The following is a 12439-nucleotide window of genomic DNA, read 5'->3' as shown; positions in this document are numbered from 1 at the left end:
GATATACTTAAAGTGATAAAAGGGAAGAACCTACAACCAAGATTACTCTACCCAAAAAGGATCTCATTCAGATTCGATGGAGAAATCAAAAGATTTACAGACAAGCAAAAGCTAAGAGAATTTAGCACCACCAAACCAGCTCTATGAAAAATGCTAAAGGAACTTCTCTAAGTGGGAAACACAAGAGAAGAAAAGGATCTACAAAAACAAACCCAAAACAATTAAGAAAATGGTCATAGGAACATACATAATGATAATCACCTTAAACGTGAATGGATTAAACGCCCCAACCAAAACACAGAGGCTTGCTGAATGGATACAAAAACAACACCCATATATATGCTGTCTACAAAAGACCCACTTCAGACTTAGGGACACATACAGACTGAAAGTGAGGGGATGGAAAAAGATATTCCATGCAAATGGAAATCAAAAGAAAGCTGGAGTAGCAATACTCATATCAGATAAAATAGACTTTAAAATAAAGAATATTACAAGACACAAGGAAGGACACTACATAATGATGGAGGGATTAATCCAAGAAGAAGATATAACAATTATAAGTATATATGCACCCAACACAGGAGCACCTCAATACCTAAGACAACTGCTAACAGCTATAAAAAGGAAATCGACAGTAACACAGTAATAGTGGGGGACTTTAACACCTCACTTACACCAATGGACAGATCATCCAAAATGAAAATAAATAAGGAAACAGAAGCTTTAAATGACTCAATAGACCAGATAGATTTAACTGGTATTTATAGGCCATTCCATCCAAAAACAGCAGATTACACTTGCTTCTCAAGTGCGCACAGAACATTCTCCAGGATAGATCACATCTTGGGTCACAAATCAAGCCTCAGTAAATTTAAGAAAATTGAAATCATATCAAGCATCTTTTCTGACCACAACGCTATGAGATTAGAAATCAATTACAGGGGGAAAAAACATAAAAACACAAACACGTGGAGGCTAAACAATACGTTACTAAACGAAGATATCACTGAAGAAATGAAAGAGGAACTCAAAAAATACCTAGAGAAAAATGACAATGAAAACACGATGATCCAAAACCTATGGGATGCAGCAAATGCAGTTTTAAGAGAGAAGTTTATAGCTATACAAGCCTACCTCAAGAAACAAGAAAAATCTCCAATAAACAGTCGAACCTTACACCTAAAGGAACTAGAGAAAGAAGAACAAACAAAACCCAAACTTAGCAGAAGGAAATAAATCATAAAGATCAGAGCAGAAATAAATGAAATAGAAACAAAGAAAACAATAGCAAAGATCAATAAAACTAAAAGCTGGTTCTTTGAGAAGATAAACAAAATTGATAAACCATTAGCCAGACTCATCAAGAAAAAGAGGGAGAGGACTCATATCAATAAAATTAGAAATGACAAAGAAGAAGTTACAACAGACACCGCAGAAATACAAAGCATCCTAACAGACCACTACAAGCAACTCTATGCCAATAAAATGGACTACCTGGAAGAAATACACAAATTCTTAGAAAGGTATAACCTCCCAAGACTGATCCAGGGAGAAATAGAAAATATGATCAGACAAATCACAACTAATGAAATTGAAACGGTGATTAAAAATCTTCCAACAAACAAAAGTCCAGGACCAGATGGCTTCACAGGTGAATTCTATCAAACATTTAGAGAAGAGCTAACACCCATCCTGCTCAAACTCTTCCAAAAAATTGCAGAGGAAGGAATACTCCCAAACTCATTCTATGAGGCCACCGTCACCCTGATACTAAAACCAGACAAAGATACTACAAAAAAAGAAAATTACAGACCAATATCACTGATGAATATAGATGCAAAAATCCTCAACAAAAAACTAGCAAACAGAATCCAACAACACATTAAAAGGATCATACACCATGATCAAGTGAAGTTTATCCCAGGGATGCAAGGATTCTTCAATATATGTAAATCAATCTGTGTGACAGACCATATTAACAAACTGAAGAATAAAAACCATATGATCATCTCAATAGATGCAGAAAAAGCTTTTGACAAAATTCAACACCCAGTTATGATAAAAAAAAACTCTCCAAAAAGTGGGCATAGAGGGAACCTACTTCAACATAATAAAGGCTATATACAACAAACCCACAGCAAACATCATTCTCAATGGTGAAAAACTGAAAGCATCTCCTCTTGGATCAGGAACAAGACAAGGATGTCCACTCTCACCACTATTATTCAAAATAGTTTTTGAAGTCCTAGCCTCAGCAATCAGAGAAGAAAAAGAAATAAAAGGAATACAAACTGGAAAAGAAGAAGTAAAACTGTCACTGTTTGCAGATGACATGATAGTATATATAGAGAATCCTAAAAATGCCACCAGAAAACTACTAGAGCTAATCAATGAATTTCGTAAAGTTTCAGGATACAAAATTAATGCCCAGAAATCTCTTGCATTCCTATACACTAATGATGAAAAATCTAAAAGAGAAATTAAGGAAACACTCCCGTTTACCACTGCAACAAAAAGAGTAAAATACCTAGGAATAAACCTACCTAGGGAGACAAAAGACCTGTATGCAGAAAACTATAAGACACTGATGAAAGAAATTAAAGATGATACCAACAGATCGAGAGATATACCAAGTTCTTGGATTGGAAGAATCAATATTGTGAAAATGACTATACTACCCAAAGCAATCTACAGATTTAATGCAATCCCTATCAAATTACCAATGGCATTTTTTACAGAACTAGAACAAAAAATCTTAAAATTTGTATGGAGACACAAAAGACCCCGAAGAGCCAAGCAGTCTTGAGGGAAAGAAACGGAGCTGGAGGAATCAGACTCCCTGACTTCAGACTATACTACAAAGCTACAGTAATCAAACAATATGGTACTGGCACAAAAACAGAAACATAGATTAATGGAACAAGATAGAAAGCCCAGAGATAAACCCACATACCTATGGTCAAGTAATCTATGACAAAGGAGGCAAGGATATTCAATGGAGAAAAGACAGCCTCTGCAATAAGTGGTGCTGGGAAACTGGACAGCTACATGTAAAAGAATGAAATTAAAACACTCCCTAAACACCATACACAAAAATAAACTCAAAGTGGATTAAAGACCTAAATGTAAGGTCAGACACTATCAAACTCTTAGAGGAAAACATAGACAGGACACTCTGACATAAATCACAGCAATATCCTTTTTGACCCACCTCTTAGAGAAATGGAAATAAAAACAAAAATAAACAAATGGGACCTAATGAAACTTCAAAGCTTTTGCAAAGCAAAGGAAACCATAAACAAGACCAAAAGACAACCCTCAGAATGGGAGAAAATATTTGCAAATGAATCAACGGACAAAGGATTAATCTGCAAAATATATAAACAGCTCATGCAGCTCAATATTAAAGAAACAAACAACCCAATCCAAAAATGGGCAGAAGACCTAAATAGACATTTCTCCAAAGAAGACATACAGATGGCCAAGAAGCACATGAAAGCTGTTCAACATCACTAATTATTAAAGAAATGCAAATCAAAACTACAGTGAGGTATCACCTCACACCAGTTAGAATGGGCATCATCAGAAAATCTACAAACAACAAATGCTGGAGAGGGTGTGGAGAAAAGGGAACCCTCTTGTACTGTTGATTGGAATGTAAATTGATATAGCCACTATGGAGAACAGTATGGAGGTTCCTTAAAAAACTAAAAATAGAATTACCATATGACCCAGCAATCCCACTACTGGGCATATACCCAGGGAAAACCATAATTCAAAAAGACACATGCACCCCAATGTTTCTTGCAGTACTATTTACAATAGCCAGGTCATGGAAGCAAGCTAAATGCCCATCAACAGACGAATGGATAAAGAAGATGTGGTACATATATACAATTGAATATTACTCAGCCATAAAAAGGAACGAAATTGAGTCATTTGTTGAGACGTGGATGGATCTAGAGACTGTGATACAGACTGAAGTAAGTTAGAAAGAGAAAAACAAATATCATATATTAACGCATGTATGTGGAACCTAGAAAAACGGTACAGATGAACCGGTTTGCAGGGCAGAAGTTGAGACACAGATGTAGAGAACAAATGTATGCACACCAAGGGAGGAAAGCCGTGGGGGGGTGGAGATGGTGGTGTGCTGAACTGGCCAATTGGAATTGACATGTATACACTGATGTGGATAAAATTGATGACTAATAAGAACCTGCTGTATAAAAAAATTAAATTAAATTAAAAAAACTAATACTAAACTTTCTTTGGGTTATTTGTATGGAAATATGTTAATATAAATGTTTCAGACATTACATGAAATCCCTAAAAGTCTTATATGTTCTGGTATAATGTTATAAGTCATAATTCTAATTATTACTTTAAAATGAATATCTCAGAAATGACTAAATTTCCTTGTCAATTGCATTATTATGAACTTTCATCAAAGCTTTAACCGTGGTCATTTTTAAGTCTTTTGTCATTTAATGACAGTTCTGGCTGTACTCTGATGCTGTTGCAAAAATATTCCTATAAAAGCGTTTCATCTTCAAGCAATTCATGGAAAAGACTCTGACAAGTACAGGTTTCTGGTAACTGACTATACTGCTGAACTGAATGAATAAGCATTTTCAGAACTCTAATGGAAAACTGATGAATTCATAAAAGTGCTAACAAAAGACCAAGATGAAAAAACAATTAATTACATGGGACTGAGTGAACTGATGAGGATGATTATAATTTTTGTGACTTTCTGTTTGAATATAAAAAAAAAAAAAGAGGGAGGGGATATGGGGACATATGTATGCATATGGCTGATTCACTTTGGTGTACCACAGAAACTAACACAACACTGTGAAGCAATTATAAAGATCTATTTAAAAAAAAGAAAAGAAACAAGAAAGAGGAAATTCTCCCAATTCACTTTATGAGGCTATTATAACCTAACAAAGACAGAACCAGAAGATTAAATAATAGTCAATTTCATGCATGAATATAGACAAAAAATAATAATTTTAAACTTTATTAAACCAAATCCAATAACGCTTTAAAAGGATTAAATTGTGACCAAATTGGTTTATTATATTCAACACTGCGAGTTAGTTTTAAATTAGAAATCAAAAAATGTAATGCACCATGAATAGATTAAAGCAGAAAAATGATATGATAATCTCAGTAGATGAGAAAATCATTTTTGATAAAATGTATTATCCTTTCATGATACTAAAAAACATAGAAGACAAGGCTAGAATAATCCTTAACCTGATCAAGGGTAACTACCAAAACCTACTTTAAACTTCAAACACAATGGCGAAATATTGAAAGCATTCCCTATACTGTAAAATAAAAAAAAAAAATCTATCATTAATTCTATGCAGCACTGTATTAGAAGTTCTTTAATGCAGGGCTTAAGGGGAAATAAATGAAAGTTATAAGGATAACAAATGAATAAACCAATGTGCTAATATTTGGAAATGCTATAATTGGCTCTGTAGAAACCCTAAAAAGTAACTACAGACAGATGTTTGGAAATTCTAAAAGATTTTAACAATGTTGCTGAATATAAAATCAATACACAAAAAACAACTGCATTTCTAGACATTGGCAACTGTTTGAAAATGTAGCTTTAAAAATATAACCACTTATTATAGCAGCTAAAATATAAGGTTGCTAGGAATAAATCTAACAAAAGATGTGCAGGTCCTTTATAAATAGAACTATAAAACTTTACTGAAAGGTATTAAATACAACCCAAATAGAGTGACAAACCATGTTCTTAGATAGAAACATTCAAAATCATAAAACTGTCGATTCTCTCAACTTAATCTATAGATTCAATGCAATTCCGGTCAGAATCTCAACAGGATATTTTTTTCTCATGGAACTTGCCAAGCTATTCTAAAATTCATGTGAAAGAGCAAAGAGCCAAATAACACAAAATATTCCTATAGAAGAAAGCAAGGTTGGAGGATTTGCCCTACTTACTACCAATACTTTATTTTAAAGCTATGGGTATTAAGCCAGTTCGGTGCATTGTAAGGGCTAATGAAATTGACCAAGGGAATATGGAGCACCAAAACAGACCCACATGTGTATTCAAACTAATTTATCACAAAGATAGTATTATAGAGCAGTAGGAAAAGGCTAGACTATTTAATAAATGGTGTTATTAGGACAACTGCTTATCCATGTGGAAAAAAATGAAAATGGATCTCTACCACACACCATAGATGAAAATCAATTCCCAGAGAATTAAAAATAAAGGTGAAAAATAAACTCATAAAATATTTTGAAACAATCGAGGAAAATATCTTTATAAATGTATACTAGGAGGCTTCCCTGGTGGCGCAGTGGTTGAGAGTCCGCCTGCCGATGCAGGGGACATGGGTTCGTGCCCCGGTCCGGGAAGATACAACATGCTGCGGAGCGGCTGGGCCCGTGAGCCATAGCCGCTGAGCCTGCGCGTCCGGAGCCTGTGCTCTGCAACGGGAGAGGCCACTACAGTGAGAGGCCCACGTACCGCAAAAAAATAAATAAATAAATGTATACTAGGAAATATCTCATAAAAAGACTCAAAAAGCACAAACCATTAAGGAAAAGATTGGTAAATTTGACCACGTTAAAATTAAAATTAAGGACTGCTAATCAGGGAGAAAGAAACGTACTTATGTATGTGTTTGGGGGGGGGTTTACACACACACACAAGTATCAAAGGATTAGTAGGTATAAATCATAAAAACCTTCAAATCATTATGAAAAAGACAATTAAATTGGCCAAAAGAAGGGGGGAAAAGACTTGAATAAGCATTTCATAGAAAAGAAAACACAAGTGGCCCCTAATCAGATGAAAAGATGTTCTTCTTCACTAGTAATAAAATGCAAATTAAAATCAAATCTAAGCTTCATATTTTATATACTCTTTGACATGTATAATCAAGTCCACAAAAATATATTTTAAAAATATCACTCTGGTAGCAAGGTAAAAAACTGATTGAAAAAAGTGTGGACCCAGTAGATTCAGAATATTACCACCATAAGCAAGAAAAAAAGGATGAATAAACCCTTAAGGCAATACTAATGAGAGAAAAAGGAGAGAATGTTCTAATGAGTGATATTAAGGAAGACCTTATCTTAACCACTATTTATCCTTAGTCCCTAGAGCAGTATCTAGCACTCGGTGCTATTTAATATTTTCTAAATTAGTAAATAAATTTAATGACTGATAAAATATGAGAAATGAAATAAAGGAATCTATTCAATATAATAATTGGCAAGTTATTTTTCATTTTGTTATTTTCATAGGTATAAAACTGTACCTCCAAACATTTTTAATTTTTATGCCTGGATAAATAAAGAGGTTGAACACTCATCCATATGTTTCATCACTAAGGAGGTAGAAATCTTCCATATGCTTGCTTATAGTTGTCTCTTTATGTCTTTTGCCAATTTATTTATTGAACTTTTCATATTTTATAGAATACTGTTGGTATGAATCCTTTGTCTCTCATTTTACTAATATTTCTAAATGTTTTAATATTTTTTAAAATGTAAATTTTTTTAAGATTTGTAAATTTTCTAAATGTTTCTAAATTTGTTGATTCCCATTTTTGCTTTGGTTACATTTATTTTAATTTTACAAATATTTTAAATGTTTATTTAATTGAATCTGATATTTTTTCATGTAATACATAGAAGAGTATCAACTCTCCAAAATTCAGTAATTCTATCAACTCTAATCAAAATTGGGTATATGATAATCTAAATTTTTTTTGTTTGACTTATACTTATTTAATCTATCTACTTACACATAAACTTAGGTTTATGATGTTAGGTATGAATTTGAATTATATTTTCCCAGATTCCTACAATCTTTCCAATTCCACTGTATTGTCACATAAAAAAATATTATGTAAATCAAGGCCATTTCCTGAATTTTCTGTTATTGCATTAACCTATATTTCTATTCTTGAACTTAATTGAAGCTTTATAATCAACTGTCTGTTCTCTGTCCTTTGCTGATTCCTCCTCCATTGCACACTAAGAATTACTGTTCCTGGAAGCTCTCTCAGCTCTCCTGCTCTTCCTGTGCAGTCTCGTCCATTCCCATGGCTTGTACTCATACCTTGACGACACCTACACCTCATAATCTCTAGCCCAAATTTTCTCTGAGCTCCAGATCCATGGACCAAATGACCAACCACGCATTTATTCAAGATGTTTTAGAGGGGTCTCAAGAGTACTATGTCCAAACAAAACCCATTTTTCTTCCCTTTTTCCTCAAACATAGTTCCTGTATTCCTTATCTGTGCAAGTAAACACCTTTGCCTCAGTTACTTAAGATCACGTGATCAAAAACCTGGGAGTACACTCTTCCTTCTGCTTTATTACAAACATCCAGGCAATCACCAAGCTCTATCTATTCTCTCTAAAATTGCCTTTCAAATAACAACAACAGCAGGGAATTAAGACTAAAGGTGTGTCAGTTCAGGTCTTCAAGAAGCAGGCATCAAGGCAGGATTAGCAAGATGCTTATTGGGGAACACACGTGAGGGGTAAGTAGATGGAAGCCAGAGGAGGCTGCAAGAGGAATCTAACCACGATCCAGATCTAACTTATGTGAATGAATGAAGGAAGGAAGGAAGGAAGGTTGAGTTGGAACTGCTTAGACCGCAGTGCAGTCCTAAAAAAGTTTTGAAAGGCAGACGGGGAGCCCTCAAAGTAAATTCACTGTTCAGAGGAGTCCCACAGCTCCCAGGAAAGGACCTGCCTTAGTGTCCCCAGCACACTCAGTCACTAGCCAGGAGCAGCTCAGGGAAATACGGCCTCGGTGGGAATGCAGTGATCGATTTCAGAGTGCAGCAGCTGAGGCTGTTTCTCTCCCTGCAGTCAAAGATTTGAAAGGCACATTTTCATAAATGGTTCAGAGGCTATGAGTAATCTGCCATGATTTCACAGAAGAAAAAATAGGCAGCCATTATTCAAACCCATGCAGTGTGACCTCATAGCTTACACAACTGATCACCATGACACACATCCTCCCTCTACCACCCTTCCTTCGAAGGGTATTGGAACACATGTCTAAGTCATCTCCTTATTTCCAGCCTTCTTCATCAATCCATCCTTTCACATCTTTCAAATCCATTCTGATATTAACCCCCTTCTCAAAATTATTCAATGCCTTTTATACTCTTCCAGAATAAAGTTTAAAGTTCCTAACACAGCATTCAGCCTTAATTGTCAGGTGTCTATCTACCTCTTAAGCTTCATTTTCTGACACTCACTGCTTTTCAACTTTACAAAAATATTCATTCTTTCATTCTTCATTCATCCATTCAATAAGCATTTGTGGAGCACCTACCACTTGTGACAATTCTGTCTTAACAAATTTACTGAAGCTAGATGATATGTCCCTAGTCTCATGGTACTATGTTCTCTTTACTGAAATAGTAAGTAGCAAAATTAATAAATTCAGAAAGGGATAAATGCTATGAATACAATATAACAGAAAAATATTATAGGAGTAGCTAGATTGGGAAGGTGTTCAGGAAAGGCTTGAATAATAAGAAACCAACTTTTGAAAATCTGGAGGGAGAACTTTCTAGCAGAGGGAACAAGGGTAAAGACTGAGGAGAAAGGTTGACAGGTTCAAGAATCAGAAGTCCAGTGTGTCTGAAAAGTCATGGGCAGGGGGAGAATGGATCAGGAGAAATAAGAGGTTTGGCGTTGTGAAGCCAAAAGAGGGTACCAGGCAGGGGAGTGATGTAACCGGATTTTTATGTTTCAAAAAGAATACTTCAGCCACTGGATAAAAAGTGAATTACAGGAACCAAATATAGGAGCAGAATTTATAGGTATCGGGTTATACCACGCTTGCCTATCCCTCTCTATTTTACACCTTCAGCAAACTTTTACTCAGATCTCAAACTTTTACTTTAGATCTCATCCAAAACAGGAGCTCTGTGAAGCTTTCTCTCATTCACCCAGGAAGGTCTGAGTACTCCTTGCATCAGAGGGAATCAGAGCAAGCTGTCAGAGTCTACAATCCTTTGGAAGGATCAGAAAACAATGCACACTTCTGGTGTCTGTTATGTTTCTTTATATACTAGAGAAAATACTGGTACTGTCACTCTGTCTCAGTTTACTCCAGGTCCTCAAGTTGAAGCTGGATGAAAGAATCAGTTGCACATTCAAAGAGGTCAAAGTCAAAAGCCAGCATGCTAGAGCAAACCAATCCTAACACTCAGCAGATACGAGTCAAAAGGGGAGCTTTAAAGTATCAACTGCTAAAAGAAATGGCTGTACAGTATTTTATGTTTGTTTTTATTTATTGCTTTTAATGCTGATCTCAGCATTATGTAACAGACACTATCCTGGAGAGCTACAGATTTCTTATTAGACCCTCTCAATGGTCTTGAGAGACATGCTTCCCCACTATCGTCATTACCAAGTGAATTTCTTTCAAGTACCTCAGAATCTTGCATATTTATCAATTTCATGCTTCCCAAGTTTCAAATTCAGTCTTCAACCAGTATGAAGTACCAGTGAAGTATATATTTGATGTTTTCTTGTAGTAGAAATGTATTTTTTCTCTGCCTTTCCTAACAAGTTTTTGATTTCTCTCTTTCGTGCTCAGAAAACCCCCTTGTGGATTTTCTCATCCCCTAGTCATTGTCAAACCCAAATCCTTCTTACAAGCATCAATATCTAGATGCCAAATCCACAGGTGAAAAGAAATTTCCTCCTGGCATTTCCTGATGGGAATTGCAGTGGACTTACAGAACCCACGGTGGGAAGTATTATGGAAACCTACAAGGTGTTACACACTTTCCTCCAAGACTTCAGAATGTCTGAAAACAGATCAACACATGTTGAGTGCCTAAGTGCTCTTCTGCCATCCAGTTTCTGTGGGGTTAAATGGATTCTCCAACGCTCTCCCTTAAAGGCCAAGTGAAAAGCTGCACTGAAACTCCAACTGTCTAATTTAGAAATGCATGACCCTGGAAACTCAGGTTCCTTGTTTAATATGATGCTTCCCCTTCACCTCCCTCCTAATGAATGGGCCATCCATAGACTCGTTGTCCAATCATTACAACTCATTGAGTTGCCACAAATGAGAAGGCCTGTGCATGAATGCAGTTTCCTGCATGGGAAAAGCAGCACAGACTCACTAAGTTGTTCAAGGCCAGCTGTCAAATCAGAGATGAAAGGACTGAGTTTTAGTTCACAGAGCAGACGAGGGAAACACTTTTAAAATACTGTCAAGGTGTGGTTGTCCTTGAAGAAATGGCCTCCTGACAGCTGCTGGTGCCTTCCTTCCTGCCGATGCCTAATTTCTCTCAGAGAGGCAGGGCTTTAATTAGGTTTCTAGGGCAGCCAGCTCTGTATCTTTGACCTTATCAAGGATGCAGGATTTCAAAGCCCAGGCTTAGATAAGCCTCCTTTCATTACTGATCAAAAGTCTCTCTAGGAACACTCCTGGGCTCAGATTTCAGCTCCTTTTCGTCTTCCTTCTAATGGGTAGTCTTACACCAGTATCCCTGTCATTGCCAGGTTCTTCAAGGGACAAGGGAGTGTTCAGAGGGCAGAAATTAGATGCAAATCATATAAAAAACTTTTCATGTCGGAATCTACTTGCATACATCACTGGAAGGCCTTCTAATATTGGAAGAGGTTTTCATCTGGTTTATTGGCTTGATTTTCAAAAGTATAATGTTCAGAGTCACAGAATACCTATAATTGAATACTAGGGCTTACTTTCAACCTGGCTGAGAGTAATTCCTCTAAAAAGACAGATGTTGAATTTTAATAATAGAAAATTTTGGCATGTAAAATTAAGCACAGAGCATCTGCTTTTACAATGCCAACATCTGTTTCTTTGACATCCCTGCCTTCCCTTCTGCTAGATCCAACTGTGAATTTGCTTTAGAATCTGATATGAAAAACAGATAAGATTGTTTTTGACATGCTAAATTCTACAAGGCCAGCTAAAACTAGGCTATCAGGATTAAACTCTCATTCTAAAAGAAGAAAAATGTCATGATACTCAGATTTCCAACTGAAATAAAAAATGCAGAATTTTTTAAGGAAAGGGTGACATCATTTACAAATGACATTGTGTATTCTGTGACTTTCTTTTGGAAATCTTTTTGAAAAATTATTTAAAAGGCAACTATTTAAGACTGTCATTAATAGTATCACTCAATATATGTCAGTCACATTAACACCAAGAAATTCACCTGAGAAAAGAAATTTCCTTGATTAGATGCTTTTTTTAAAAAAGGCATTCAGAGAGACTAAAAATCACTAAAAATACAAGGCAGTTTTATAGTAAGAAGAAAATTATCATTAGGTAACGGTAATGATCTTGTATTGAAGGAAAGCAAACACTTGGTTCAATAATAGACTGCCCAACTCCCTACCCATACACTTCTTT

The sequence above is a fragment of the Monodon monoceros genome, unplaced genomic scaffold (assembly GCF_005190385.1).
Source record: "Monodon monoceros isolate NGI ecotype Baffin Bay Population unplaced genomic scaffold, NGI_Narwhal_1 Super_Scaffold_5, whole genome shotgun sequence".
Lineage (NCBI taxonomy): Eukaryota > Metazoa > Chordata > Mammalia > Artiodactyla > Monodontidae > Monodon > Monodon monoceros.
Note: the sequence above shows the minus strand (reverse complement) of the source record.